Genomic DNA, 25,864 nt, shown 5'->3' with positions numbered 1-25,864 from the left:
CCGTGGGGAAGGTGGCTATGCCAACTAGCCTGATGCACTGCTCCCGCAGTGTCAAATACTCGTACTCTGGTTTCTCTTCATAACGTACAAGTCTTTTGCCTTTTACTAAAGACTTCCGTGGAGAGCAGCATTAATGAGTTGTTTCTATTTTTGGAAGGCTTTACCTTTGCGGGTGAAGCCCATTCTGTCTGTGCAAAGGAAATCTTCTTGCTGTGCCAAGTGACTTCTCGGAGTAGAGTCACCTTATTTCTTGAGACCGTGCCCATGTTCAAAGCTGGAGCGCTAAATTGTTGTTGTTTGAATGGTGCTCAGTGGAGCGGGCGGGAGTGCAAAGTTGTACCATCTGAAACGGCTGAAGAGTGCTCACTGCAGCGGGTGGGCGGAGGTGCAAAGTGACGCTTTGTAGGCAAAAAAAGAGCACCGCCACAAGTGCGCATTGTGCCAGGAAGGGCTCTCGGACGTGAAACAGTGGAGGGTTATCGCTTCTCGGCCTTTTGGCTAAGATCAAGTGTAGTATCTGTTCTTATCAGTTTACTATCTGATATGTCCTCTATATGAGGACTACATATTAAATGGATTTTTAGGCACAGGGGTTGAAAAAGGGGCTTGCTCCGTTCACTCCACGCATCGACCCGGTACTGCAGTGCCGCCGGGAACGGTGCACTCTTCCCAACTCTTGTGAAATAACAAAACCAGCGGTACTTGGTGGTAGTTTCAGGGAGCCATTGTATTCTGACTTCTAAAATGGAACTATAATCTTTAGAAAAGACGCAGTTTATGAGCACGTCGTGGGATTGAGCTTCCCTGGTTTCTCTGTATGACCATGAACACCAAACTACACACAGAGAACAGAGGAGCTTGACAGACACACACTAAGTTATCTGAGAGTCCCATTTTCAGCTGCAGAGAACAATCACATCAGGGAAGTCGACGTGCAGGCTCAACATCAGCCTCTCAAGCCAACTCTCTGGTAAAATAGGGGCAACGTATGGTTCCAGCACCTATGTAACACATATTTGTCACAGGGACTGTGGCTTACGGCCACACCGCCCTGAACACGCCCGATCTCGTCCGAACTCGGAAGCCAAGCAGGGTCGGGCCTGGTTAGTACTTGGATGGGAGACCACTTGGGAATACCAGGTGCTGTAAGCATTTTTCTCTCTTCTCTCTGCATGTCTTTTGTTGAAACATCTGTTGATCACCCTGTGATCCATCTTGCTGATCCTGGATCTGCTAAGGTGTCCCAGGTCATGGTTGCCTTTGATCCTCATACATTTAACTTTGTCCTGACAAAGGAGCAGTTCCAAAAAGTCAAACAGGGACTGCCTTTGCATTTGACGCAGTCAAACTGCATGCGCCTGGAGAAGCCAAAAGGCTTACAGCACCTGGTATTCCCAGGCGGTCTCCCCATCCAAGTACTAACCAGGCCCGACTCTGCTTAGCTTCTGAGATAAAACTCTGGCTTTTAGTCTGCGAAAAGAGAGTGAAAGTGAACTCCACTTTGAGATGGCTCTGGGATTGGGCCGACTGGGAGAATTGCTTGAAAAAAACCTCTACACCCAATGAGCGGTCAGAACAAAGCCTCAAGACCCCTAGTCTTTTGCACAGAGTAAAAGACAAAGCAGCCATTGAATAGGGCCCGATTGTTCCTACCTGGTCGGCCGAGGAGCCAGCGTCTCAACCAAGCAAAGCTCACCGTGGGGAAGGTGGCTATGCCAACTAGCCTGATGCACTGCTCCCGCAGTGTCAAATACTCGTACTCTGGTTTCTCTTCATAACGTACAAGTCTTTCGCCTTTTACTAAAGACTTCCGTGGAGAGCAGCATTAATGAGTTGTTTCTATTTTTGGAAGGCTTTACCTTTGCGGGTGAAGCCCATTCTGTCTGTGCAAAGGAAATCTTCTTGCTGTGCCAAGTGACTTCTCGGAGTAGAGTCACCTTATTTCTTGAGACCGTGCCCATGTTCAAAGCTGGAGCGCTAAATTGTTGTTGTTTGAATGGTGCTCAGTGGAGCGGGCGGGAGTGCAAAGTTGTACCATCTGAAACGGCTGAAGAGTGCTCACTGCAGCGGGTGGGCGGAGGTGCAAAGTGACGCTTTGTAGGCAAAAAAAGAGCACCGCCACAAGTGCGCATTGTGCCAGGAAGGGCTCTCGGACGTGAAACAGTGGAGGGTTATCGCTTCTCGGCCTTTTGGCTAAGATCAAGTGTAGTATCTGTTCTTATCAGTTTACTATCTGATACGTCCTCTATATGAGGACTACATATTAAATGGATTTTTAGGCACAGGGGTTGAAAAAGGGGCTTGCTCCGTTCACTCCACGCATCGACCCGGTACTGCAGTGCCGCCGGGAACGGTGCACTCTTCCCAACTCTTGTGAAATAACAAAACCAGCGGTACTTGGTGGTAGTTTCAGGGAGCCGTTGTATTCTGACTTCTAAAATGGAACTATAATCTTTAGAAAAGACGCAGTTTATGAGCACGTCGTGGGATTGAGCTTCCCTGGTTTCTCTGTATGACCATGAACACCAAACTACACACAGAGAACAGAGGAGCTTGACAGACACACACTAAGTTATCTGAGAGTCCCATTTTCAGCTGCAGAGAACAATCACATCAGGGAAGTCGACGTGCAGGCTCAACATCAGCCTCTCAAGCCAACTCTCTGGTGAAATAGGGGCAACGTATGGTTCCAGCACCTATGTAACACATATTTGTCACAGGGACTGTGGCTTACGGCCACACCGCCCTGAACACGCCCGATCTCGTCCGAACTCGGAAGCCAAGCAGGGTCGGGCCTGGTTAGTACTTGGATGGGAGACCACTTGGGAATACCAGGTGCTGTAAGCATTTTTCTCTCTTCTCTCTGCATGTCTTTTGTTGAAACATCTGTTGATCACCCTGTGATCCATCTTGCTGATCCTGGATCTGCTAAGGTGTCCCAGGTCATGGTTGCCTTTGATCCTCATACATTTAACTTTGTCCTGACAAAGGAGCAGTTCCAAAAAGTCAAACAGGGACTGCCTTTGCATTTGACGCAGTCAAACTGCATGCGCCTGGAGAAGCCAAAAGGCTTACAGCACCTGGTATTCCCAGGCGGTCTCCCCATCCAAGTACTAACCAGGCCCGACTCTGCTTAGCTTCTGAGATAAAACTCTGGCTTTTAGTCTGCGAAAAGAGAGTGAAAGTGAACTCCACTTTGAGATGGCTCTGGGATTGGGCCGACTGGGAGAATTGCTTGAAAAAAACCTCTACACCCAATGAGCGGTCAGAACAAAGCCTCAAGACCCCTAGTCTTTTGCACAGAGTAAAAGACAAAGCAGCCATTGAATAGGGCCCGATTGTTCCTACCTGGTCGGCCGAGGAGCCAGCGTCTCAACCAAGCAAAGCTCACTGTGGGGAAGGTGGCTATGCCAACTAGCCTGATGCACTGCTCCCGCAGTGTCAAATACTCGTACTCTGGTTTCTCTTCATAACGTACAAGTCTTTCGCCTTTTACTAAAGACTTCCGTGGAGAGCAGCATTAATGAGTTGTTTCTATTTTTGGAAGGCTTTACCTTTGCGGGTGAAGCCCATTCTGTCTGTGCAAAGGAAATCTTCTTGCTGTGCCAAGTGACTTCTCGGAGTAGAGTCACCTTATTTCTTGAGACCGTGCCCATGTTCAAAGCTGGAGCGCTAAATTGTTGTTGTTTGAATGGTGCTCAGTGGAGCGGGCGGGAGTGCAAAGTTGTACCATCTGAAACGGCTGAAGAGTGCTCACTGCAGCGGGTGGGCGGAGGTGCAAAGTGACGCTTTGTAGGCAAAAAAAGAGCACCGCCACAAGTGCGCATTGTGCCAGGAAGGGCTCTCGGACGTGAAACAGTGGAGGGTTATCGCTTCTCGGCCTTTTGGCTAAGATCAAGTGTAGTATCTGTTCTTATCAGTTTACTATCTGATACGTCCTCTATATGAGGACTACATATTAAATGGATTTTTAGGCACAGGGGTTGAAAAAGGGGCTTGCTCCGTTCACTCCACGCATCGACCCGGTACTGCAGTGCCGCCGGGAACGGTGCACTCTTCCCAACTCTTGTGAAATAACAAAACCAGCGGTACTTGGTGGTAGTTTCAGGGAGCCATTGTATTCTGACTTCTAAAATGGAACTATAATCTTTAGAAAAGACGCAGTTTATGAGCACGTCGTGGGATTGAGCTTCCCTGGTTTCTCTGTATGACCATGAACACCAAACTACACACAGAGAACAGAGGAGCTTGACAGACACACACTAAGTTATCTGAGAGTCCCATTTTCAGCTGCAGAGAACAATCACATCAGGGAAGTCGACGTGCAGGCTCAACATCAGCCTCTCAAGCCAACTCTCTGGTAAAATAGGGGCAACGTATGGTTCCAGCACCTATGTAACACATATTTGTCACAGGGACTGTGGCTTACGGCCACACCGCCCTGAACACGCCCGATCTCGTCCGAACTCGGAAGCCAAGCAGGGTCGGGCCTGGTTAGTACTTGGATGGGAGACCACTTGGGAATACCAGGTGCTGTAAGCATTTTTCTCTCTTCTCTCTGCATGTCTTTTGTTGAAACATCTGTTGATCACCCTGTGATCCATCTTGCTGATCCTGGATCTGCTAAGGTGTCCCAGGTCATGGTTGCCTTTGATCCTCATACATTTAACTTTGTCCTGACAAAGGAGCAGTTCCAAAAAGTCAAACAGGGACTGCCTTTGCATTTGACGCAGTCAAACTGCATGCGCCTGGAGAAGCCAAAAGGCTTACAGCACCTGGTATTCCCAGGCGGTCTCCCCATCCAAGTACTAACCAGGCCCGACTCTGCTTAGCTTCTGAGATAAAACTCTGGCTTTTAGTCTGCGAAAAGAGAGTGAAAGTGAACTCCACTTTGAGATGGCTCTGGGATTGGGCCGACTGGGAGAATTGCTTGAAAAAAACCTCTACACCCAATGAGCGGTCAGAACAAAGCCTCAAGACCCCTAGTCTTTTGCACAGAGTAAAAGACAAAGCAGCCATTGAATAGGGCCCGATTGTTCCTACCTGGTCGGCCGAGGAGCCAGCGTCTCAACCAAGCAAAGCTCACCGTGGGGAAGGTGGCTATGCCAACTAGCCTGATGCACTGCTCCCGCAGTGTCAAATACTCGTACTCTGGTTTCTCTTCATAACGTACAAGTCTTTTGCCTTTTACTAAAGACTTCCGTGGAGAGCAGCATTAATGAGTTGTTTCTATTTTTGGAAGGCTTTACCTTTGCGGGTGAAGCCCATTCTGTCTGTGCAAAGGAAATCTTCTTGCTGTGCCAAGTGACTTCTCGGAGTAGAGTCACCTTATTTCTTGAGACCGTGCCCATGTTCAAAGCTGGAGCGCTAAATTGTTGTTGTTTGAATGGTGCTCAGTGGAGCGGGCGGGAGTGCAAAGTTGTACCATCTGAAACGGCTGAAGAGTGCTCACTGCAGCGGGTGGGCGGAGGTGCAAAGTGACGCTTTGTAGGCAAAAAAAGAGCACCGCCACAAGTGCGCATTGTGCCAGGAAGGGCTCTCGGACGTGAAACAGTGGAGGGTTATCGCTTCTCGGCCTTTTGGCTAAGATCAAGTGTAGTATCTGTTCTTATCAGTTTACTATCTGATACGTCCTCTATATGAGGACTACATATTAAATGGATTTTTAGGCACAGGGGTTGAAAAAGGGGCTTGCTCCGTTCACTCCACGCATCGACCCTGTACTGCAGTGCCGCCGGGAACGGTGCACTCTTCCCAACTCTTGTGAAATAACAAAACCAGCGGTACTTGGTGGTAGTTTCAGGGAGCCATTGTATTCTGACTTCTAAAATGGAACTATAATCTTTAGAAAAGACGCAGTTTATGAGCACGTCGTGGGATTGAGCTTCCCTGGTTTCTCTGTATGACCATGAACACCAAACTACACACAGAGAACAGAGGAGCTTGACAGACACACACTAAGTTATCTGAGAGTCCCATTTTCAGCTGCAGAGAACAATCACATCAGGGAAGTCGACGTGCAGGCTCAACATCAGCCTCTCAAGCCAACTCTCTGGTAAAATAGGGGCAACGTATGGTTCCAGCACCTATGTAACACATATTTGTCACAGGGACTGTGGCTTACGGCCACACCGCCCTGAACACGCCCGATCTCGTCCGAACTCGGAAGCCAAGCAGGGTCGGGCCTGGTTAGTACTTGGATGGGAGACCGCTTGGGAATACCAGGTGCTGTAAGCATTTTTCTCTCTTCTCTCTGCATGTCTTTTGTTGAAACATCTGTTGATCACCCTGTGATCCATCTTGCTGATCCTGGATCTGCTAAGGTGTCCCAGGTCATGGTTGCCTTTGATCCTCATACATTTAACTTTGTCCTGACAAAGGAGCAGTTCCAAAAAGTCAAACAGGGACTGCCTTTGCATTTGACGCAGTCAAACTGCATGCGCCTGGAGAAGCCAAAAGGCTTACAGCACCTGGTATTCCCAGGCGGTCTCCCCATCCAAGTACTAACCAGGCCCGACTCTGCTTAGCTTCTGAGATAAAACTCTGGCTTTTAGTCTGCGAAAAGAGAGTGAAAGTGAACTCCACTTTGAGATGGCTCTGGGATTGGGCCGACTGGGAGAATTGCTTGAAAAAAACCTCTACACCCAATGAGCGGTCAGAACAAAGCCTCAAGACCCCTAGTCTTTTGCACAGAGTAAAAGACAAAGCAGCCATTGAATAGGGCCCGATTGTTCCTACCTGGTCGGCCGAGGAGCCAGCGTCTCAACCAAGCAAAGCTCACCGTGGGGAAGGTGGCTATGCCAACTAGCCTGATGCACTGCTCCCGCAGTGTCAAATACTCGTACTCTGGTTTCTCTTCATAACGTACAAGTCTTTCGCCTTTTACTAAAGACTTCCGTGGAGAGCAGCATTAATGAGTTGTTTCTATTTTTGGAAGGCTTTACCTTTGCGGGTGAAGCCCATTCTGTCTGTGCAAAGGAAATCTTCTTGCTGTGCCAAGTGACTTCTCGGAGTAGAGTCACCTTATTTCTTGAGACCGTGCCCATGTTCAAAGCTGGAGCGCTAAATTGTTGTTGTTTGAATGGTGCTCAGTGGAGCGGGCGGGAGTGCAAAGTTGTACCATCTGAAACGGCTGAAGAGTGCTCACTGCAGCGGGTGGGCGGAGGTGCAAAGTGACGCTTTGTAGGCAAAAAAAGAGCACCGCCACAAGTGCGCATTGTGCCAGGAAGGGCTCTCGGACGTGAAACAGTGGAGGGTTATCGCTTCTCGGCCTTTTGGCTAAGATCAAGTGTAGTATCTGTTCTTATCAGTTTAATATCTGATACGTCCTCTATATGAGGACTACATATTAAATGGATTTTTAGGCACAGGGGTTGAAAAAGGGGCTTGCTCCGTTCACTCCACGCATCGACCCGGTACTGCAGTGCCGCCGGGAACGGTGCACTCTTCCCAACTCTTGTGAAATAACAAAACCAGCGGTACTTGGTGGTAGTTTCAGGGAGCCATTGTATTCTGACTTCTAAAATGGAACTATAATCTTTAGAAAAGACGCAGTTTATGAGCACGTCGTGGGATTGAGCTTCCCTGGTTTCTCTGTATGACCATGAACACCAAACTACACACAGAGAACAGAGGAGCTTGACAGACACACACTAAGTTATCTGAGAGTCCCATTTTCAGCTGCAGAGAACAATCACATCAGGGAAGTCGACGTGCAGGCTCAACATCAGCCTCTCAAGCCAACTCTCTGGTAAAATAGGGGCAACGTATGGTTCCAGCACCTATGTAACACATATTTGTCACAGGGACTGTGGCTTACGGCCACACCGCCCTGAACACGCCCGATCTCGTCCGAACTCGGAAGCCAAGCAGGGTCGGGCCTGGTTAGTACTTGGATGGGAGACCACTTGGGAATACCAGGTGCTGTAAGCATTTTTCTCTCTTCTCTCTGCATGTCTTTTGTTGAAACATCTGTTGATCACCCTGTGATCCATCTTGCTGATCCTGGATCTGCTAAGGTGTCCCAGGTCATGGTTGCCTTTGATCCTCATACATTTAACTTTGTCCTGACAAAGGAGCAGTTCCAAAAAGTCAAACAGGGACTGCCTTTGCATTTGACGCAGTCAAACTGCATGCGCCTGGAGAAGCCAAAAGGCTTACAGCACCTGGTATTCCCAGGCGGTCTCCCCATCCAAGTACTAACCAGGCCCGACTCTGCTTAGCTTCTGAGATAAAACTCTGGCTTTTAGTCTGCGAAAAGAGAGTGAAAGTGAACTCCACTTTGAGATGGCTCTGGGATTGGGCCGACTGGGAGAATTGCTTGAAAAAAACCTCTACACCCAATGAGCGGTCAGAACAAAGCCTCAAGACCCCTAGTCTTTTGCACAGAGTAAAAGACAAAGCAGCCATTGAATAGGGCCCGATTGTTCCTACCTGGTCGGCCGGGGAGCCAGCGTCTCAACCAAGCAAAGCTCACCGTGGGGAAGGTGGCTATGCCAACTAGCCTGATGCACTGCTCCCGCAGTGTCAAATACTCGTACTCTGGTTTCTCTTCATAACGTACAAGTCTTTCGCCTTTTACTAAAGACTTCCGTGGAGAGCAGCATTAATGAGTTGTTTCTATTTTTGGAAGGCTTTACCTTTGCGGGTGAAGCCCATTCTGTCTGTGCAAAGGAAATCTTCTTGCTGTGCCAAGTGACTTCTCGGAGTAGAGTCACCTTATTTCTTGAGACCGTGCCCATGTTCAAAGCTGGAGCGCTAAATTGTTGTTGTTTGAATGGTGCTCAGTGGAGCGGGCGGGAGTGCAAAGTTGTACCATCTGAAACGGCTGAAGAGTGCTCACTGCAGCGGGTGGGCGGAGGTGCAAAGTGACGCTTTGTAGGCAAAAAAAGAGCACCGCCACAAGTGCGCATTGTGCCAGGAAGGGCTCTCGGACGTGAAACAGTGGAGGGTTATCGCTTCTCGGCCTTTTGGCTAAGATCAAGTGTAGTATCTGTTCTTATCAGTTTAATATCTGATACGTCCTCTATATGAGGACTACATATTAAATGGATTTTTAGGCACAGGGGTTGAAAAAGGGGCTTGCTCCATTCACTCCACGCATCGACCCGGTACTGCAGTGCCGCCGGGAACGGTGCACTCTTCCCAACTCTTGTGAAATAACAAAACCAGCGGTACTTGGTGGTAGTTTCAGGGAGCCATTGTATTCTGACTTCTAAAATGGAACTATAATCTTTAGAAAAGACGCAGTTTATGAGCACGTCGTGGGATTGAGCTTCCCTGGTTTCTCTGTATGACCATGAACACCAAACTACACACAGAGAACAGAGGAGCTTGACAGACACACACTAAGTTATCTGAGAGTCCCATTTTCAGCTGCAGAGAACAATCACATCAGGGAAGTCGACGTGCAGGCTCAACATCAGCCTCTCAAGCCAACTCTCTGGTAAAATAGGGGCAACGTATGGTTCCAGCACCTATGTAACACATATTTGTCACGGGGACTGTGGCTTACGGCCACACCGCCCTGAACACGCCCGATCTCGTCCGAACTCGGAAGCCAAGCAGGGTCGGGCCTGGTTAGTACTTGGATGGGAGACCACTTGGGAATACCAGGTGCTGTAAGCATTTTTCTCTCTTCTCTCTGCATGTCTTTTGTTGAAACATCTGTTGATCACCCTGTGATCCATCTTGCTGATCCTGGATCTGCTAAGGTGTCCCAGGTCATGGTTGCCTTTGATCCTCATACATTTAACTTTGTCCTGACAAAGGAGCAGTTCCAAAAAGTCAAACAGGGACTGCCTTTGCATTTGACGCAGTCAAACTGCATGCGCCTGGAGAAGCCAAAAGGCTTACAGCACCTGGTATTCCCAGGCGGTCTCCCCATCCAAGTACTAACCAGGCCCGACTCTGCTTAGCTTCTGAGATAAAACTCTGGCTTTTAGTCTGCGAAAAGAGAGTGAAAGTGAACTCCACTTTGAGATGGCTCTGGGATTGGGCCGACTGGGAGAATTGCTTGAAAAAAACCTCTACACCCAATGAGCGGTCAGAACAAAGCCTCAAGACCCCTAGTCTTTTGCACAGAGTAAAAGACAAAGCAGCCATTGAATAGGGCCCGATTGTTCCTACCTGGTCGGCCGAGGAGCCAGCGTCTCAACCAAGCAAAGCTCACCGTGGGGAAGGTGGCTATGCCAACTAGCCTGATGCACTGCTCCCGCAGTGTCAAATACTCGTACTCTGGTTTCTCTTCATAACGTACAAGTCTTTCGCCTTTTACTAAAGACTTCCGTGGAGAGCAGCATTAATGAGTTGTTTCTATTTTTGGAAGGCTTTACCTTTGCGGGTGAAGCCCATTCTGTCTGTGCAAAGGAAATCTTCTTGCTGTGCCAAGTGACTTCTCGGAGTAGAGTCACCTTATTTCTTGAGACCGTGCCCATGTTCAAAGCTGGAGCGCTAAATTGTTGTTGTTTGAATGGTGCTCAGTGGAGCGGGCGGGAGTGCAAAGTTGTACCATCTGAAACGGCTGAAGAGTGCTCACTGCAGCGGGTGGGCGGAGGTGCAAAGTGACGCTTTGTAGGCAAAAAAAGAGCACCGCCACAAGTGCGCATTGTGCCAGGAAGGGCTCTCGGACGTGAAACAGTGGAGGGTTATCGCTTCTCGGCCTTTTGGCTAAGATCAAGTGTAGTATCTGTTCTTATCAGTTTAATATCTGATACGTCCTCTATATGAGGACTGCATATTAAATGTATTTTTAGGCACAGGGGTTGAAAAAGGGGCTTGCTCCGTTCACTCCACGCATCGACCCGGTACTGCAGTGCCGCCGGGAACGGTGCACTCTTCCCAACTCTTGTGAAATAACAAAACCAGCGGTACTTGGTGGTAGTTTCAGGGAGCCATTGTATTCTGACTTCTAAAATGGAACTATAATCTTTAGAAAAGACGCAGTTTATGAGCACGTCGTGGGATTGAGCTTCCCTGGTTTCTCTGTATGACCATGAACACCAAACTACACACAGAGAACAGAGGAGCTTGACAGACACACACTAAGTTATCTGAGAGTCCCATTTTCAGCTGCAGAGAACAATCACATCAGGGAAGTCGACGTGCAGGCTCAACATCAGCCTCTCAAGCCAACTCTCTGGTAAAATAGGGGCAACGTATGGTTCCAGCACCTATGTAACACATATTTGTCACAGGGACTGTGGCTTACGGCCACACCGCCCTGAACACGCCAGATCTCGTCCGATCTCGGAAGCCAAGCAGGGTCGGCCTGGTTAGTACTTGGATGGGAGACCGCTTGGGAATACCAGGTGCTGTAAGCATTTTTCTCTCTTCTCTCTGCATGTCTTTTGTTGAAACATCTGTTGATCACCCTGTGATCCATCTTGCTGATCCTGGATCTGCTAAGGTGTCCCAGGTCATGGTTGCCTTTGATCCTCATACATTTAACTTTGTCCTGACAAAGGAGCAGTTCCAAAAAGTCAAACAGGGACTGCCTTTGCATTTGACGCAGTCAAACTGCATGCGCCTGGAGAAGCCAAAAGGCTTACAGCACCTGGTATTCCCAGGCGGTCTCCCCATCCAAGTACTAACCAGGCCCGACTCTGCTTAGCTTCTGAGATAAAACTCTGGCTTTTAGTCTGCGAAAAGAGAGTGAAAGTGAACTCCACTTTGAGATGGCTCTGGGATTGGGCCGACTGGGAGAATTGCTTGAAAAAAACCTCTACACCCAATGAGCGGTCAGAACAAAGCCTCAAGACCCCTAGTCTTTTGCACAGAGTAAAAGACAAAGCAGCCATTGAATAGGGCCCGATTGTTCCTACCTGGTCGGCCGAGGAGCCAGCGTCTCAACCAAGCAAAGCTCACCGTGGGGAAGGTGGCTATGCCAACTAGCCTGATGCACTGCTCCCGCAGTGTCAAATACTCGTACTCTGGTTTCTCTTCATAACGTACAAGTCTTTCGCCTTTTACTAAAGACTTCCGTGGAGAGCAGCATTAATGAGTTGTTTCTATTTTTGGAAGGCTTTACCTTTGCGGGTGAAGCCCATTCTGTCTGTGCAAAGGAAATCTTCTTGCTGTGCCAAGTGACTTCTCGGAGTAGAGTCACCTTATTTCTTGAGACCGTGCCCATGTTCAAAGCTGGAGCGCTAAATTGTTGTTGTTTGAATGGTGCTCAGTGGAGCGGGCGGGAGTGCAAAGTTGTACCATCTGAAACGGCTGAAGAGTGCTCACTGCAGCGGGTGGGCGGAGGTGCAAAGTGACGCTTTGTAGGCAAAAAAAGAGCACCGCCACAAGTGCGCATTGTGCCAGGAAGGGCTCTCGGACGTGAAACAGTGGAGGGTTATCGCTTCTCGGCCTTTTCGCTAAGACTGCGATCGCCTCCTTTGGGTGGACTATTTTATGCCTTTAGGCATTAAATTTTTCTCGCTTTGGAGGTTCTTTTTTGCGTTCGATCAAAGTATTCCAAGTCGTTTGTAGTTGGAGTTCTTTGTCTTTAAATTTTCTTGTATTACCCTTTTTTTTCTCCAGGTTTTTGCTTTTTGAACGAGTTTCAGCTGAAACAGGGTCGGTGTTGGTGTTCCATCTTTTTTAGAGGAAGGTAAGTATCCATTTTTAGTACCTTTTAATCCACTTTTTACTCTTTTATTGGGCTTTTAGTGTGATATTTATTTTTGTTCTTTTAAGCATTTTATTTAAAAACTGTTTGTGGTGCCTCCATCATGTCGGCAAACTATGCTGGCATGAGGAGGCACCACAGCGCTAGATTTTTATTTAAAGAAAAAGAAGGAAAGCTTATAGAGATGTCCAGATTGGACTTCTCTCGGAAGCTAATTCAAAACATATTGAACTTTAAGCCAGACGATTTGAATTGCATCCTGTCATTGCCTTTTAACAAAGGTTTCGATGTAAGTTTTCGCACTGCAGCTTTGCTGCAGGAGTTTTGGATGAGATTTGGTAATGTGCAAGCCCAGTTTTCTGCGTTTACTGTTGAGAAACTTACTGACAATACTCTGAAGACAGTAATTGTCAGAATGTTCAATGAAATGGTGAACGCAGAAGATATCTGTATATGGTTGGGAAGATTCTGCACTGTTAAAGGCCAGGCAATGAAGGTGAGGGATGTTGACGGCATCTGGAACTGCGCCTGGAGGGTCCCCATCCAACAATGGCAAGACCCCCAGGGCTTCCAGGGCCTGAAACATCTCCCATCAATGATTGTCTTGGGAGAAAACAGAGGCTACATCCACTACCAGGGACAGCCCAAACTCTGCCGCAAATGTGGGGAGCACGGGCACCTGGTGGAGGCCTGCACGAAGGTGTTTTGTGGCAAATGTAGAGGAATCGGTCACACCTTCGAAGAGTGTACGAATGGCAGAAAGTGCAATCTCTGTGGAGAATCAAACCACCTCTTCAGAGATTGCCCAAAATCCTTTGCCAACAAATTGAAATCCAAAAAAACGCGAGAAGGAAATGGAGGGCAGACCGAGGCAGTTAACGAGCTACTTGAAACAGCTGGGCTGGAAAATTCAAACTTCCCGCCAAAATCCCTGAATGGTGGACAGCAGTCAGGTGAGGCCGAGGAGGGGGAGGGGCCTGCTACACCCCCACCAATGGAGAGTTCTGGAGAGGAGGAGGAGGAGGAGGTGGTGCAGGCAGAAGGCGGAGCTAGTTCAGAATGTGAAGAAGTCCAATCACAGGATGATAGCGAGGATGCCTCCCTCCCAGATGCCCAGCAAACAAAGAGGCTTGCATCAGAATTGTCCTCTGATTCTCCTATAGTCTCAGAGAAGAGGGGAAGAGCTGGGACTACCTCAGACAGTTCATCTGTGGAGGAGCCCAGAGTCTTCCCCTCCAATTCACCAAATGAGGTCTCTTTTTTAAATGTAGTTCTGCAATCAACCCCTAGAGACTCAAAGTTTAACAAAACCTTGCAACAGAGGCCAACCCCCAGAGTCCGACCGGGGAATAGAGCTCAACACCCTCGCTTCTCACCTGTAGAAGTGAAGGAAGAGCTCCGTTCACAAGAAATTACATAACTGCTTTTAAGACATTTTAAATGTTTTAACCCTCATTTAGTCTTTTAAGATGTCATACCTGTTGTTTTTAACCATACTCATGACACTCACTCTCTCAACTATTAATGTGAGAAGTGTAAAGTCGAAAGTTAGAGCCCAGAGTGTTTTATCCTTTCTTAGTTCTTTTAAGTCAGATGTTCTTTTAATACAGGAATGCGGCCTACCGTTTTTAAAGCACTACAGACAGTGGGAGGAGATGTGGCCACAGACATCATTGTGGAGTGGATCCAACCAAAACAAAAATGACGGAGTGGCCATTTTGATCAAAAACCCTCAGGTTCTGGTGAAGGGCAGCACTGTGGTGAGAGACGGACGGGCACTTTTAGCACATTTGACTTTTATGGGACAAGATTTTAACCTCTTAAATATTTATGGCTTTAACGAAAAAAATGACCGGTATGACCTTTTAGAAGACCTGCAGTCCCACATGCTAGGTAGGGCACCACTAGTTTTAGGGGGTGATTTTAACTGTATTTTAAGCAGGAGTGACAGAAAAAGAGCAGGGGAATTTTTTAAAGTTGACAAAACATCGGTTTTATTACAGGGCATATGCAAGGATTTTAAACTTCAGGACTGTTTTAAAACCATGCATCCCAGAGAGGAGGGCTTCACCTGGTTCAGTGGTGATGGCACCAGAGCCTCTCGTATAGATTACCTTTTTACACGGGACTGCCCACCAACTGATGCTAGATTGACCCCCGTTTTCTTTTCCGATCACCTAATGCTTTCCTGCACCCTATCACTATCTTCGGGTGTGACTTCCGGAAGTGGTCTGTGGAAACTAAACTGCTCCCTTTTAAAAGAAAATGAAATAGTTAGTCAGTACCGGGAGCAGTACCACGAGTGGCAGACCCTTCAAGACTTTTACGATACACGTGCACACTGGTGGGAAATGGTGAAGGAAAAGACCCAGACTTTCTTTAGACAGGCAGGTAGGAGAAAAAAGAATAGGGAAAACAGACGCATGATGGGACTGCAGAAGCGACTACAGCGCTATTTTAAATTAAACCAACAAGGGATGGATTTTAATGATGAAATTAAACAAGTGAAAACAGAGATGTCGATTTTAGCAGATATTAAAAGTAAGGGTGTCATTTTAAGAAGCAGGGAACGAGAAATAGAGGAAGGAGAGAAGTGCACAAGGTATTTTTTTAAGAAAATTGTGAATAAAGGGGGGGCCATTTTAAAGCTAAGAAAAGAGAACGGGTGCACAGTTGATTCAATGGAAGAAATTAAACAAGCTGTTGAACAATTTTATCGTGAACTGTACGAACAAAAACCTGTTGAAATGGACACCATGACAGAAGTTTTAAATTTCATAGAAAAAACAGTAAAAGACAGTGTGCTTTTAACCCAAGATTTTACAATTTCAGAGTTAAATAAATGTTTTACAAATTTTAAGAAAGGGAAGTCCCCAGGACAAGATGGACTTCCCTTGGAATTTTATTTGACCTTTTGGGATATTTTAGCACCTGACTTGTTTACTGTTTTTATGGAATTTGAGCAACTTGACCGACTTCCTGACAGTTTTAGAGCAGGGATAGTGACTCTTCTTCACAAAAAAAAAGACAAGAATTGGAGACCGATTACACTTTTAAACTTTGACTGTAAACTTTTTAGTAAACTTTTAGCTTCACGTATGTCCTTGTTTTTAGAAGACCTGATTCACCCGGATCAAGCCTGTGCCATCCCGGGGAGGAAGATAACCGACAGCCTCGTACTGATCCGAGACACCATCTGTTATGCGAGAGACAGAAACATTCGGCTAGCAGTCCTAAATTTAGACTTTGAGAAAGCCTTTGATCGGGTCTCGCACCAGTACCTTTTCCAGGTACTGCAAAAAATGGGGTTCCCAGAAAGGTTTATAGCTTGGGTGGGTCTGCTGTACCGGGGCATTACCAGCAAATTCCTTGTTAACGGGCATCTGACAAAAGCAGTAAACATCCACTGCGGTGTCCGTCAGGGTTGTCCGTTATCTGCCCTCCTCTACATCATCTGTGTGGAACCACTGGCACAGAGCTTGAGAAGGGACCACCGAATCAATGGGGTGAGAGTCCCGGGGAGCGGGGGACTATCGACAAAGTGTGTTTTATATATGGACGACGTAAACATTTTATGTACAGACCTAATATCCATCAATAGGACTCTGGACTTGACTGACTGGTATGGACGGGCCTCTGGGGCAAAACTAAACAGAAACAAGACCCAAGCCCAATTTTACGGGCCATGGACAGCGACTGAGACTGCAGGACTCCCCGTGACTATAACCCAGACAAAACAGAAAATACTGGGGATTAATTTTGACAAGGAAGGGGGAGGGACATCAAACTGGCCAGACGTGGTAGGGAAAGTAAAGCAAAGACTAGGATACTGGGGACTTAGAGGACTGACCATTGAAGGAAAGGTTTTAATCATCAAAGCCGTGATTTTACCTTTGCTTTTACTAATCAGTTCTGTTTTTATCCCACCTAGAAAAGTGCTTTTAGACCTGGACCGAGCCATTTTTTATTTTCTGTGGGGCTCCAAGTGGGAAAGACTGAGGAGAGATGTAATGAAGAAACCAAAAGAGAAAGGAGGAAAAGGAGTGCCTGATTTTTATTTGTTTTTAGGAAGCAGATACACTACACTGCATATCCTACAGGCCACAGACCCATCCGGAAACCCCAAAACTAAAGCAATGACACGATTCTGGATGGGTTCTTACCTCAGAAGACTGAAGATTTTACCCACCGACCTAAAAGTGCCTGTGTCTTTTAGCCTGCCACCATCCTATGCTTTTATCCAGACGTTCTTAAAGCATTTTAACTTGGAGGCAGAGGAGTTGCATGTTTTAACAAATCACCGCTCTTTGATTTCTGTTGTGCAGGAGCGGGAACCAGTGAGTCCAGTGCGTGGGCTCGCGTTCGGCGAGCCCTCAACAGTTTGGTGCAACGTCAACCATTCCGCTCTCCCAAACAGACTCCGGGACCTGTCGTGGATGGTGGCTCATGAGATCCTCCCAGTCAGGTCCGTTATGCACTCCCGGGGCATGTCAGCAATCTCAACCTGCCCGCGACCTGGTTGTGGCGCGCCCGAGTCGGTGAGGCACCTGCTCTGGGAGTGCAGCGCTGCTGCAGACCAGTGGGCAACAGCCGGCTCCTTGCAATTCCCGTACTTGCCAGCAAGGGAGGTCCTCACAGCACAACTCGTGCTCTATGGGGTGAGCCAAACAAAAATAAAAAAGAATGACTTTGCCAAGCAGTGGCTCACCCTAGCCGCTATGAAAGACGCCATGTGGACCTCCAGGAACTTGCTGGTGAGGAAGCGCATGCAGATCCCCCCCGTGGCTGTGATCCGGATGGCCGCAGCGGCGGCTCAAGTGGCCGGAGCTGCAGGCGGCGGGCCTAGGACACATCCACAAAGAAGAATCGCCTCTGTGCCCATTCGGATGAAGGAGCCGGAGCTACACACAAAAAGGTCAAAGCAGCGACGGCCTGGCTCTCCGGGTGAGGCAGGTGGGAAGGAGCAACAGGGTGGGGATCTCCTCTGAGCACCACGACAGGATCCCGAGAGACCTACTGTTTGGGGGAGCGAAATGAGTTTCCCTGGATAGGGACTCACTGCGCTCCTGCACAAAAAATGGACTTGGAAGAGAGCATTTTAACTAATGCACTCCTTTTTAAAGACACTCAATACAAACTGCTACTCGCATGAGAACTACTTCACATGTAGCTTTTACATTAGACGACATTGACCTTATCTGTAATACCCCATGGAAAACTTGTTTTATTGTTGTTTGTTTTAAATGTGGTTATACAGATTACACTTATTTATTGATGTTTTTATTCATAGGTAAAACATATGTCTTAAATATGAAGTTTTTATGAAAATGTGATGTATTAGTGTCAATAAATTTTTCAAAAGAAAAAAAAAAATCTGTTCTTATCAGTTTAATATCTGATACGTCCTCTATATGAGGACTACATATTAAATGGATTTTTAGGCACAGGGGTTGAAAAAGGGGCTTGCTCCGTTCACTCCACGCATCGACCCGGTACTGCAGTGCCGCCGGGAACGGTGCACTCTTCCCAACTCTTGTGAAATAACAAAACCAGCGGTACTTGGTGGTAGTTTCAGGGAGCCATTGTATTCTGACTTCTAAAATGGAACTATAATCTTTAGAAAAGACGCAGTTTATGAGCACGTCGTGGGATTGAGCTTCCCTGGTTTCTCTGTATGACCATGAACACCAAACTACACACAGAGAACAGAGGAGCTTGACAGACACACACTAAGTTATCTGAGAGTCCCATTTTCAGCTGCAGAGAACAATCACATCAGGGAAGTCGACGTGCAGGCTCAACATCAGCCTCTCAAGCCAACTCTCTGGTAAAATAGGGGCAACGTATGGTTCCAGCACCTATGTAACACATATTTGTCACAGGGACTGTGGCTTACGGCCACACCGCCCTGAACACGCCCGATCTCGTCCGAACTCGGAAGCCAAGCAGGGTCGGGCCTGGTTAGTACTTGGATGGGAGACCACTTGGGAATACCAGGTGCTGTAAGCATTTTTCTCTCTTCTCTCTGCATGTCTTTTGTTGAAACATCTGTTGATCACCCTGTGATCCATCTTGCTGATCCTGGATCTGCTAAGGTGTCTCAGGTCATGGTTGCCTTTGATCCTCATACATTTAACTTTGTCCTGACAAAGGAGCAGTTCCAAAAAGTCAAACAGGGACTGCCTTTGCATTTGACGCAGTCAAACTGCATGCGCCTGGAGAAGCCAAAAGGCTTACAGCACCTGGTATTCCCAGGCGGTCTCCCCATCCAAGTACTAACCAGGCCCGACTCTGCTTAGCTTCTGAGATAAAACTCTGGCTTTTAGTCTGCGAAAAGAGAGTGAAAGTGAACTCCACTTTGAGATGGCTCTGGGATTGGGCCGACTGGGAGAATTGCTTGAAAAAAACCTCTACACCCAATGAGCGGTCAGAACAAAGCCTCAAGACCCCTAGTCTTTTGCACAGAGTAAAAGACAAAGCAGCCATTGAATAGGGCCCGATTGTTCCTACCTGGTCGGCCGAGGAGCGAGCGTCTCAACCAAGCAAAGCTCACCGTGGGGAAGGTGGCTATGCCAACTAGCCTGATGCACTGCTCCCGCAGTGTCAAATACTCGTACTCTGGTTTCTCTTCATAACGTACAAGTCTTTCGCCTTTTACTAAAGACTTCCGTGGAGAGCAGCATTAATGAGTTGTTTCTATTTTTGGAAGGCTTTACCTTTGCGGGTGAAGCCCATTCTGTCTGTGCAAAGGAAATCTTCTTGCTGTGCCAAGTGACTTCTCGGAGTAGAGTCACCTTATTTGTTGAGACCGTGCCCATGTTCAAAGCTGGAGCGCTAAATTGTTTGTTGTTTGAATGGTGCTCAGTGGAGCGGGCGGGAGTGCAAAGTTGTACCATCTGAAACGGCTGAAGAGTGCTCACTGCAGCGGGTGGGCGGAGGTGCAAAGTGACGCTTTGTAGGCAAAAAAAGAGCACCGCCACAAGTGCGCATTGTGCCAGGAAGGGCGCTCGGACGTGAAACAGTGGAGGGTTATCGCTTCTCGGCCTTTTGGCTAAGATCAAGTGTAGTATCTGTTCTTATCAGTTTAATATCTGATACGTCCTCTATATGAGGACTACATATTAAATGGATTTTTAGGCACAGGGGTTGAAAAAGGGGCTTGCTCTGTTCACTCCACGCATCGACCCGGTACTGCAGTGCCGCCGGGAACGGTGCACTCTTCCCAACTCTTGTGAAATAACAAAACCAGCGGTACATGGTGGTAGTTTCAGGGAGCCGTTGTATTCTGACTTCTAAAATAGGACTATAATCTTTAGAAAAGACGCAGTTTATGAGCATGTCGTGGGACTGAGCTTCCCTGGTTTCCCTGTATGACCATGAACACCAAACTACACACAGAGAACAGAGGAGCTTGACAGACACACACTAAGTTATCTGAGAGTCCCATTTTCAGCTGCAGAGAACAATCACATCAGGGAAGTCGACGTGCAGGCTCAACATCAGCCTCTCAAGCCAACTCTCTGGTGAAATAGGGGAAACGTATGGTTCCAGCACCTATGTAACACATATTTGTCACAGGGATTGTGGCTTACGGCCACACCGCCCTGAACACGCCCGATCTCGTCCGAACTCGGAAGCCAAGCAGGGTCGGGCCAGGTTAGTACTTGGATGGGAGACCGCTTGGGAATACCAGGTGCTGTAAGCATTTTTCTCTCTTCTCTCTGCATGTCTTTTGTTGAAACATCTGATGATCACCCTGTGATCCATCTTGCTGATCCTGGATCTGCTAAGGTGTCCCAGGTCATGGTTGCCTTTGATCCTCATACATTTAACTTTGTCCTGACAAAGGAGCAGTTCCAAAAAGTCAAACAGGGACTGCCTTTGCATTTGACGCAGTCAAACTGCATGCGCCTGGAGAAGCCAAAAGGCTTACAGCACCTGGTATTCCCAGGCGGTCTCCCCATCCAAGTACTAACCAGGCCCGACTCTGCTTAGCTTCTGAGATAAAACTCTGGCTTTTTAGTCTGCGAAAAGAGAGTGAAAGTGAACTCCACTTTGAGATGGCTCTGGGATTGGGCCGACTGGGAGAATTGCTTGAAAAAAAGCTCTACACCCAATGAGCGGTCAGAACAAAGCCTCAAGACCCCTAGTCTTTTGCACAGAGTAAAAGACAAAGCAGCCATTGAATAGGGCCCGATTGTTCCTACCTGGTCGGCCGAGGAGCGAGCGTCTCAACCAAGCAAAGCTCACCGTGGGGAAGGTGGCTATACCAACTAGCCTGATGCACTGCTCCCGCAGTGTCAAATTCTCGTACTCTGGTTTCTCTTCATAACGTACAAGTCTTTCACCTTTTACTAAAGACTTCCGTGGAGAGCAGCATTAATGAGTTGTTTCTATTTTTGGAAGGCTTTACCTTTGCGGGTGAAGCCCATTCTGTCTGTGCAAAGGAAATCTTCTTGCTGTGCCAAGTGACTTCTCGGAGTAGAGTCACCTTATTTGTTGAGACCGTGCCCATGTTCAAAGCTGGAGCGCTAAATTGTTTGTTGTTTGAATGGTGCTCAGTGGAGCGGGCGGGAGTGCAAAGTTGTACCATCTGAAACGGCTGAAGAGTGCTCACTGCAGCGGGTGGGCGGAGGTGCAAAGTGACGCTTTGTAGGCAAAAAAAGAGCACCGCCACAAGTGCGCATTGTGCCAGGAAGGGCGCTCGGACGTGAAACAGTGGAGGGTTATCGCTTCTCGGCCTTTTGGCTAAGATCAAGTGTAGTATCTGTTCTTATCAGTTTAATATCTGATACGTCCTCTATATGAGGACTACATATTAAATGGATTTTTAGGCACAGGGGTTGAAAAAGGGGCTTGCTCTGTTCACTCCACGCATCGACCCGGTACTGCAGTGCCGCCGGGAACGGTGCACTCTTCCCAACTCTTGTGAAATAACAAAACCAGCGGTACATGGTGGTAGTTTCAGGGAGCCGTTGTATTCTGACTTCTAAAATAGGACTATAATCTTTAGAAAAGACGCAGTTTATGAGCATGTCGTGGGACTGAGCTTCCCTGGTTTCCCTGTATGACCATGAACACCAAACTACACACAGAGAACAGAGGAGCTTGACAGACACACACTAAGTTATCTGAGAGTCCCATTTTCAGCTGCAGAGAACAATCACATCAGGGAAGTCGACGTGCAGGCTCAACATCAGCCTCTCAAGCCAACTCTCTGGTGAAATAGGGGAAACGTATGGTTCCAGCACCTATGTAACACATATTTGTCACAGGGATTGTGGCTTACGGCCACACCGCCCTGAACACGCCCGATCTCGTCCGAACTCGGAAGCCAAGCAGGGTCGGGCCAGGTTAGTACTTGGATGGGAAACCGCTTGGGAATACCAGGTGCTGTAAGCATTTTTCTCTCTTCTCTCTGCATGTCTTTTGTTGAAACATCTGATGATCACCCTGTGATCCATCTTGCTGATCCTGGATCTGCTAAGGTGTCCCAGGTCATGGTTGCCTTTGATCCTCATACATTTAACTTTGTCCTGACAAAGGAGCAGTTCCAAAAAGTCAAACAGGGACTGCCTTTGCATTTGACGCAGTCAAACTGCATGCGCCTGGAGAAGCCAAAAGGCTTACAGCACCTGGTATTCCCAGGCGGTCTCCCCATCCAAGTACTAACCAGGCCCGACTCTGCTTAGCTTCTGAGATAAAACTCTGGCTTTTTAGTCTGCGAAAAGAGAGTGAAAGTGAACTCCACTTTGAGATGGCTCTGGGATTGGGCCGACTGGGAGAATTGCTTGAAAAAAAGCTCTACACCCAATGAGCGGTCAGAACAAAGCCTCAAGACCCCTAGTCTTTTGCACAGAGTAAAAGACAAAGCAGCCATTGAATAGGGCCCGATTGTTCCTACCTGGTCGGCCGAGGAGCGAGCGTCTCAGGCTGCGGCTACACGAAAACGTTTTTCACTGTAAACGATACTTTTTCTTATCGTTTCGCTGTCGCGGCCACACGGAGCCGGTGTTCCCACTACCCCAAAACGATAGTTTTTGAGAACGGGTTCCAGAGTGGGAAAGTTTGAAAACGGCCTCGTTTCGTTTCCATTGTTACAGCTAAAACGTTTTTGCGTCAGTCAAACGTTGACGCTGTGAGCCAATTTTAACACTTCTCTATTGTCTCACAGCGTGGCGTGACACAGTGGCGTGTGTACTGCATCGTTTCATCGTTTTCATCCGTTTTCGTCTGGACCTGAGTCTTTACAGCAGCGCGTTGCCGTGTGGTCGCAAGAATTTTCGTACCCGTTTTAAAAAAAAAACCTTGTTTCGTTTTCGTGTAGCCGTAGCCTCAACCAAGCAAAGCTCACCGTGGGGAAGGTGGCTATGCCAACTAGCCTGATGCACTGCTCCCGCAGTGTCAAATACTCGTACTCTGGTTTCTCTTCATAACGTACAAGTCTTTCGCCTTTTACTAAAGACTTTCGTGGAGAGCAACAATAATGAGTTGTTTCTATTTTTGGAAGGCTTTACCTTTGCGGTTGAAGTACTTGAGGTGGTTTAATCCACCTCAAGTACTTCATTTTATCAACTAAACCACCTAAAATGCCTAATTATATCAACTAAACCACCTGAAATGCTTAATTTTATGAACTAAACCACCTGAAATGCTTAATTTTATCAACTAAACCACCTGAAATGCTAAACTTTCTGAACTAAACCACCTGAAATGTTTCATTTTCATGATCTAAACCACCTGAAATGTTTCATTTTCATGATCTAAACCACCTCAAATGTTTCATTTTCATGATCTAAACCACGTCAAATACTTAACGAGCCAAAAATGCTAAAAAAAAAAAAGCCCTGTTTTGGAGGCCTCATAACTCAGTCATACGACATCACAGAGACCTCATTCAAAGTTTATATGTGACAGGAGACTCTCAACTTTATAGGGGTTGTTCAAGATATTTCTATCACGATTAATACCCATGGTTATAGGAGTGAAATAGAAGGCACTTTTGCCTAAATGCCAGAAACTGCCCTATTTTGGAGTTGCCATAACTCAGCCATCCGACATCACAGAGACCTCATTCAAAGTTTATGTGACAAGAGACTCTCGACTTTAACTAAACTAAAAAAAAAATTTTATTGGGCGGGCAGTAGATTGGCACCCATCAAAATTTCTTTAGGAATTTTCTAGAAGATCAGAAAGATGAAGAAAAGCCGGATTGTCTCAACCAAGCAAAGCTCACCATGGGGAAGGTGGCTATGCCAACTAGCCTGATGCACTGCTCCCGCAGTGTCAAATACTCGTACTCTGGTTTCTCTTCATAACGTACAAGTCTTTCGCCTTTTACTAAAGACTTCTGTGGAGAGCAACATTAATGAGTTGTTTCTATTTTTGGAAGGCTTTACCTTTGCGGGTGAAGTACTTGAGGTGGTTTAATCCACCTCAAGTACTTCATTTTATCAACTAAACCACCTGAAATGCCTAATTTGATCAACTAAACCACCTGAAATGCTTTATTTTATCAACTAAACCACCTTAAAGCGGCAGTCGGCAACTTTTTTTTAGTCATATTAGCTTGAACTGTCATGGGATTCTGGAAGTAGAATATTAAATAGTCTGTTTAGGAAAAATAACGAAATCTGTAGCTCCCTCTGAAGCCTGTAATCGTGCTTGCAAAAACCGAGCGCTCCCGGCTGTTTTTAACCAATCAAGTTAGGGTGGAGGAATCCTACCTGTCAATCACAGCTTGTGCACACGCTGCTGAGCGTGAGTCTGCCCCAGCTTGTGTGCGCTCACACTGGTGTGAACTCACGTGCACAACCTCGTCCACAGAGGGGGAGGGGTTTGGGGGGCGATTCGGAGCTTGTTAAAGGTTGGGGGAGGGACCTGAAAGTTGTATCAGTTTGAATTTTCCGACTTTAGACTCGCAATTTTGAAAACTTGCCGACTGCAGCTTTAAATGCTTAATTTTATGAACTAAACCACCTGAAATGCTTTATTTTATCATCTAGAAGATCAGAAAGATGAAGAAAAGCCGGACTGTTTTAATCTGCAAGCTTTTCAGATTCAGGTTAGCTGCTGGCATGTAACAGCAGACAGTTGAATTTGCTGCACCGTCCGGCCGAGTGAGGCACCTGGAAAAGAGGTGTCAGCCTCTGACAGTTCAAACTCATACTTACCTGGCAGGGGAGATACCATGATCAAGAAGGTGGTTCACCCAGGACGAGGCTCAGCCATTGCACACTGGCTGTACTGACCCTTGCGAATTCCCCAAATGTGGGAATCTCGACTGCATAATTTCTGGTGGTGGGGGACTGCGTTCGCGCTCTCCCCTGATTTGACTGTATAACGTGAATATCCCTGGTCAACTCTACCTTGGTTTTTGTCCTGGCGTTGCTGCTTTAACGACACCTTTCCATCTTTAAAACCCATGTTTTGCAAGGTTTGCTGAATGCTGCGGCAGGTCTGCACAGCTGATATGCAGCTGCGCAGTTGTCAGGTGAGGTCATACGGTGCAGTCACCCCAGGCAGGTGGGCGTTGCCTTAGTGATGGCAACAACGAGATGAGAATACGGCAGCATTTCTGCACTGGAGATATTAAGCCGTGAGGGTTTGCCTCAACTAAGAATTTTCCCAGTGTGGGTGGGTGTGGCTCTAGAGATGGGGAGAGTGGAAAAACTAAATAAATTTGTTCTCCAAGTTCCTTGGTTGTTGAAACAAGAACTGATCAGAAAGATGAAGAAAAGCCGGACTGTTTTAATCTGCAAGCTTTTCAGATTCAGGTTAGCTGCTGGCATGGCACTGCAGACAGTTGAATTTGCTGCACCGTCCGGACGAGTGAGGCACCTGGAAAAGAGGTGTCAGCCTCTGACAGTTCCAACTCATGCCCCGGTACAGCAGACCCACCCAAGCTATAAACCTTTCTGGGAACCCCATTTTTTGCAGTACCTGGAAAAGGTACTGGTGCGAGACCCGATCAAAGGCTTTCTCAAAGTCTAAATTTAGGACTGCTAGCCGAATGTTTCTGTCTCTCGCATAACAGATGGTGTCTCGGATCAGTACGAGGCTGTCGGTTATCTTCCTCCCCGGGATGGCACAGGCTTGATCCGGGTGAATCAGGTCTTCTAAAAACAAGGACATACGTGAAGCTAAAAGTTTACTAAAAAGTTTACAGTCAAAGTTTAAAAGTGTAATCGGTCTCCAATTCTTCAAGTCAGTCTTGTCTTTTTTTTTGTGAAGAAGAGTCACTATCCC

General features: G+C 47.2%; 32 non-coding genes and 1 pseudogene across 32 annotated transcripts; all 33 read left to right on the top strand.

Annotated features, from left to right (window-relative positions):
* The first annotated feature begins 61 nt into the window (after positions 1 to 61).
* LOC142373930 (U5 spliceosomal RNA) lies at positions 62 to 174 on the top strand. Its single transcript, XR_012768605.1, has one exon. It is a non-coding gene; the product is annotated as a U5 spliceosomal RNA (small nuclear RNA).
* Positions 175 to 478: 304 nt separating this feature from the next.
* Positions 479 to 669, top strand: LOC142369808 (U2 spliceosomal RNA). Its single transcript, XR_012767709.1, has one exon. It is a non-coding gene; the product is annotated as a U2 spliceosomal RNA (small nuclear RNA).
* Positions 670 to 1,033: 364 nt separating this feature from the next.
* Positions 1,034 to 1,152, top strand: LOC142401219 (5S ribosomal RNA). The gene has a single exon (XR_012773099.1). It is a non-coding gene; the product is annotated as a 5S ribosomal RNA (ribosomal RNA).
* Positions 1,153 to 1,756: 604 nt separating this feature from the next.
* On the top strand, positions 1,757 to 1,869 carry LOC142373542 (U5 spliceosomal RNA). The gene has a single exon (XR_012768517.1). It is a non-coding gene; the product is annotated as a U5 spliceosomal RNA (small nuclear RNA).
* Positions 1,870 to 2,173: 304 nt separating this feature from the next.
* LOC142369953 (U2 spliceosomal RNA) lies at positions 2,174 to 2,364 on the top strand. The gene has a single exon (XR_012767750.1). It is a non-coding gene; the product is annotated as a U2 spliceosomal RNA (small nuclear RNA).
* A 364-nt stretch (positions 2,365 to 2,728) lies between these two features.
* On the top strand, positions 2,729 to 2,847 carry LOC142401157 (5S ribosomal RNA). The gene has a single exon (XR_012773086.1). It is a non-coding gene; the product is annotated as a 5S ribosomal RNA (ribosomal RNA).
* A 604-nt stretch (positions 2,848 to 3,451) lies between these two features.
* Positions 3,452 to 3,564, top strand: LOC142373537 (U5 spliceosomal RNA). Its single transcript, XR_012768516.1, has one exon. It is a non-coding gene; the product is annotated as a U5 spliceosomal RNA (small nuclear RNA).
* Positions 3,565 to 3,868: 304 nt separating this feature from the next.
* Positions 3,869 to 4,059, top strand: LOC142369948 (U2 spliceosomal RNA). Its single transcript, XR_012767749.1, has one exon. It is a non-coding gene; the product is annotated as a U2 spliceosomal RNA (small nuclear RNA).
* Positions 4,060 to 4,423: 364 nt separating this feature from the next.
* On the top strand, positions 4,424 to 4,542 carry LOC142401095 (5S ribosomal RNA). Its single transcript, XR_012773071.1, has one exon. It is a non-coding gene; the product is annotated as a 5S ribosomal RNA (ribosomal RNA).
* Positions 4,543 to 5,146: 604 nt separating this feature from the next.
* On the top strand, positions 5,147 to 5,259 carry LOC142373924 (U5 spliceosomal RNA). Its single transcript, XR_012768604.1, has one exon. It is a non-coding gene; the product is annotated as a U5 spliceosomal RNA (small nuclear RNA).
* Positions 5,260 to 5,563: 304 nt separating this feature from the next.
* Positions 5,564 to 5,754, top strand: LOC142370164 (U2 spliceosomal RNA). Its single transcript, XR_012767808.1, has one exon. It is a non-coding gene; the product is annotated as a U2 spliceosomal RNA (small nuclear RNA).
* A 364-nt stretch (positions 5,755 to 6,118) lies between these two features.
* LOC142373819 (5S ribosomal RNA) lies at positions 6,119 to 6,237 on the top strand. Its single transcript, XR_012768580.1, has one exon. It is a non-coding gene; the product is annotated as a 5S ribosomal RNA (ribosomal RNA).
* A 604-nt stretch (positions 6,238 to 6,841) lies between these two features.
* On the top strand, positions 6,842 to 6,954 carry LOC142373530 (U5 spliceosomal RNA). Its single transcript, XR_012768515.1, has one exon. It is a non-coding gene; the product is annotated as a U5 spliceosomal RNA (small nuclear RNA).
* A 304-nt stretch (positions 6,955 to 7,258) lies between these two features.
* On the top strand, positions 7,259 to 7,449 carry LOC142367945 (U2 spliceosomal RNA). Its single transcript, XR_012767214.1, has one exon. It is a non-coding gene; the product is annotated as a U2 spliceosomal RNA (small nuclear RNA).
* A 364-nt stretch (positions 7,450 to 7,813) lies between these two features.
* LOC142401048 (5S ribosomal RNA) lies at positions 7,814 to 7,932 on the top strand. Its single transcript, XR_012773055.1, has one exon. It is a non-coding gene; the product is annotated as a 5S ribosomal RNA (ribosomal RNA).
* Positions 7,933 to 8,536: 604 nt separating this feature from the next.
* LOC142373522 (U5 spliceosomal RNA) lies at positions 8,537 to 8,649 on the top strand. The gene has a single exon (XR_012768513.1). It is a non-coding gene; the product is annotated as a U5 spliceosomal RNA (small nuclear RNA).
* Positions 8,650 to 8,953: 304 nt separating this feature from the next.
* On the top strand, positions 8,954 to 9,144 carry LOC142367222 (U2 spliceosomal RNA). Its single transcript, XR_012767042.1, has one exon. It is a non-coding gene; the product is annotated as a U2 spliceosomal RNA (small nuclear RNA).
* A 364-nt stretch (positions 9,145 to 9,508) lies between these two features.
* On the top strand, positions 9,509 to 9,627 carry LOC142400960 (5S ribosomal RNA). The gene has a single exon (XR_012773017.1). It is a non-coding gene; the product is annotated as a 5S ribosomal RNA (ribosomal RNA).
* Positions 9,628 to 10,231: 604 nt separating this feature from the next.
* Positions 10,232 to 10,344, top strand: LOC142373516 (U5 spliceosomal RNA). The gene has a single exon (XR_012768511.1). It is a non-coding gene; the product is annotated as a U5 spliceosomal RNA (small nuclear RNA).
* Positions 10,345 to 10,648: 304 nt separating this feature from the next.
* On the top strand, positions 10,649 to 10,839 carry LOC142368416 (U2 spliceosomal RNA). The gene has a single exon (XR_012767345.1). It is a non-coding gene; the product is annotated as a U2 spliceosomal RNA (small nuclear RNA).
* Positions 10,840 to 11,203: 364 nt separating this feature from the next.
* Positions 11,204 to 11,321, top strand: LOC142401202 (5S ribosomal RNA). The gene has a single exon (XR_012773097.1). It is a non-coding gene; the product is annotated as a 5S ribosomal RNA (ribosomal RNA).
* A 604-nt stretch (positions 11,322 to 11,925) lies between these two features.
* On the top strand, positions 11,926 to 12,038 carry LOC142373512 (U5 spliceosomal RNA). The gene has a single exon (XR_012768510.1). It is a non-coding gene; the product is annotated as a U5 spliceosomal RNA (small nuclear RNA).
* Positions 12,039 to 17,962: 5,924 nt separating this feature from the next.
* On the top strand, positions 17,963 to 18,142 carry LOC142370362 (U2 spliceosomal RNA; annotated as a pseudogene).
* A 364-nt stretch (positions 18,143 to 18,506) lies between these two features.
* LOC142400895 (5S ribosomal RNA) lies at positions 18,507 to 18,625 on the top strand. The gene has a single exon (XR_012772995.1). It is a non-coding gene; the product is annotated as a 5S ribosomal RNA (ribosomal RNA).
* A 604-nt stretch (positions 18,626 to 19,229) lies between these two features.
* LOC142373505 (U5 spliceosomal RNA) lies at positions 19,230 to 19,342 on the top strand. The gene has a single exon (XR_012768509.1). It is a non-coding gene; the product is annotated as a U5 spliceosomal RNA (small nuclear RNA).
* Positions 19,343 to 19,647: 305 nt separating this feature from the next.
* Positions 19,648 to 19,838, top strand: LOC142368556 (U2 spliceosomal RNA). Its single transcript, XR_012767378.1, has one exon. It is a non-coding gene; the product is annotated as a U2 spliceosomal RNA (small nuclear RNA).
* Positions 19,839 to 20,202: 364 nt separating this feature from the next.
* On the top strand, positions 20,203 to 20,321 carry LOC142375515 (5S ribosomal RNA). Its single transcript, XR_012768975.1, has one exon. It is a non-coding gene; the product is annotated as a 5S ribosomal RNA (ribosomal RNA).
* A 605-nt stretch (positions 20,322 to 20,926) lies between these two features.
* On the top strand, positions 20,927 to 21,039 carry LOC142374275 (U5 spliceosomal RNA). The gene has a single exon (XR_012768681.1). It is a non-coding gene; the product is annotated as a U5 spliceosomal RNA (small nuclear RNA).
* A 305-nt stretch (positions 21,040 to 21,344) lies between these two features.
* Positions 21,345 to 21,535, top strand: LOC142368550 (U2 spliceosomal RNA). Its single transcript, XR_012767375.1, has one exon. It is a non-coding gene; the product is annotated as a U2 spliceosomal RNA (small nuclear RNA).
* A 364-nt stretch (positions 21,536 to 21,899) lies between these two features.
* Positions 21,900 to 22,018, top strand: LOC142375199 (5S ribosomal RNA). Its single transcript, XR_012768897.1, has one exon. It is a non-coding gene; the product is annotated as a 5S ribosomal RNA (ribosomal RNA).
* A 1,012-nt stretch (positions 22,019 to 23,030) lies between these two features.
* On the top strand, positions 23,031 to 23,143 carry LOC142372316 (U5 spliceosomal RNA). The gene has a single exon (XR_012768214.1). It is a non-coding gene; the product is annotated as a U5 spliceosomal RNA (small nuclear RNA).
* A 769-nt stretch (positions 23,144 to 23,912) lies between these two features.
* LOC142374184 (U5 spliceosomal RNA) lies at positions 23,913 to 24,025 on the top strand. The gene has a single exon (XR_012768659.1). It is a non-coding gene; the product is annotated as a U5 spliceosomal RNA (small nuclear RNA).
* A 756-nt stretch (positions 24,026 to 24,781) lies between these two features.
* On the top strand, positions 24,782 to 24,945 carry LOC142365835 (U1 spliceosomal RNA). The gene has a single exon (XR_012766663.1). It is a non-coding gene; the product is annotated as a U1 spliceosomal RNA (small nuclear RNA).
* The last annotated feature ends 919 nt before the right edge of the window (positions 24,946 to 25,864 follow it).

The sequence above is a fragment of the Odontesthes bonariensis genome, chromosome 2 (assembly GCF_027942865.1).
Source record: "Odontesthes bonariensis isolate fOdoBon6 chromosome 2, fOdoBon6.hap1, whole genome shotgun sequence".
Lineage (NCBI taxonomy): Eukaryota > Metazoa > Chordata > Actinopteri > Atheriniformes > Atherinopsidae > Odontesthes > Odontesthes bonariensis.
This window is presented reverse-complemented; position numbering and strand designations above follow the sequence as displayed.